Source organism: Felis catus, chromosome B4 (genome assembly GCF_018350175.1).
Source record: "Felis catus isolate Fca126 chromosome B4, F.catus_Fca126_mat1.0, whole genome shotgun sequence".
NCBI classification, from domain to species: Eukaryota; Metazoa; Chordata; class Mammalia; order Carnivora; family Felidae; genus Felis; species Felis catus.
The window spans coordinates 113556861-113558195 of record NC_058374.1 but is presented as its reverse complement, the minus strand read 5'-3'; positions in this window follow the sequence as shown (position 1 = coordinate 113558195).

Here is a 1335-nt window from a genome sequence, read left to right as displayed (position 1 = left end):
TTTCCACAGCATCCATATCTATACTTCTCAAAGACTTTATCCATCTTTATCCTATAGATACAATACCTAATACCATGATCAGTCAAAGTATTTATTGGTTGAGTAAATAAGTGTATTTACGAGGACGGTGTATTATTCAGCTTTCTCCATAAAACAGAACCAATGAGGAGGGTGTAGAGAGAGCGAGAAAGCAAAATGTTTACTACAAAGGATTGGCTCATGTGATTATGGAGGCTGAAAACTCCTACAAATCTGCTGGCTGCACGCTGCAGGCCCAGGAGGGCTGGTGTTATTGTTTTACTCCAAACCCAAAGGATTGATAACCAGGGGAGCCAATGGTATAAATCCCACACTGAGTCAGAAGACCCAAGAACCAAGGCAGCCAATGTCAGAGGACAGGAGAAGATCGATGCAGGGGAAGTACATTCACCCTTCTTTTGCCTTTCTGTTCTGTTCAGGCCCTGAGGATTGGCTAATGCCCACCCACAATGGGAGGGTGATCTTCTTTACTCAGTCTACCAGTTCAGTGCTAATCTCCTCTGGAAACACCTTCCCAGTCAAAACCAGATATGATGATGTTTTACCAGCTATCCGGGTATCTCTTGGCCCAGTCAAGGTGACACACAAAATTAACCATCAGAGCGGCTCAGTATTAAACATTGTCCAGAGAAATGAAGCAGGGTGACAGGCTGTTCAAGGGCGCCAGAGTTACTAAACTATTCTAAGAGCAAAGATTGGTCAGGAATGTCAGCCATGATCCCACTTCATAGCAGGGCCATTAAAACATTTAAAACACATGAGTAACTTTCATTATGCTACACGGTTTTTGTGTCTATGTCTCTAGAGAGTCACCTGAGCTATAACAAAACCTGCTTTTCTTGGATATTAGAAGCAGAGTAGGAATCGGGAATTAGTCTCAAGTTTACTAGATGCTTGGCAGCATTCCGGCAGACAGCTCAGTAATTTGAGGACAGCTATAATGCTTAAACATAGCCATATAAATGAATTGAGAGGTAAATGAGAAATAAACATCATGTGGTATTTTTAGGGAGTGAGGAGCGTATCTCTGAATGACATCAAGTAGAACAGGGTGTTGTAGCTCCCAAAGTGTGGAAAACTTGGGCATTAGCTTCAAAAACATAAGATAAAGTAAAAGAGAGTGAAGCAATTTATATGACCTGATATAACTCATTCAGCTTAAAGGCACAACAATTTACTGAGATTCTGTGGCTCTCTTAGTCTTTCCTTTTTAAATTTCTAAAAATTTTTTATTTTATTTAAAAGAAAAAAAATAATGTTTATTTATTTTTGAGAGAGAGAGAGAGAGAGAGAGAG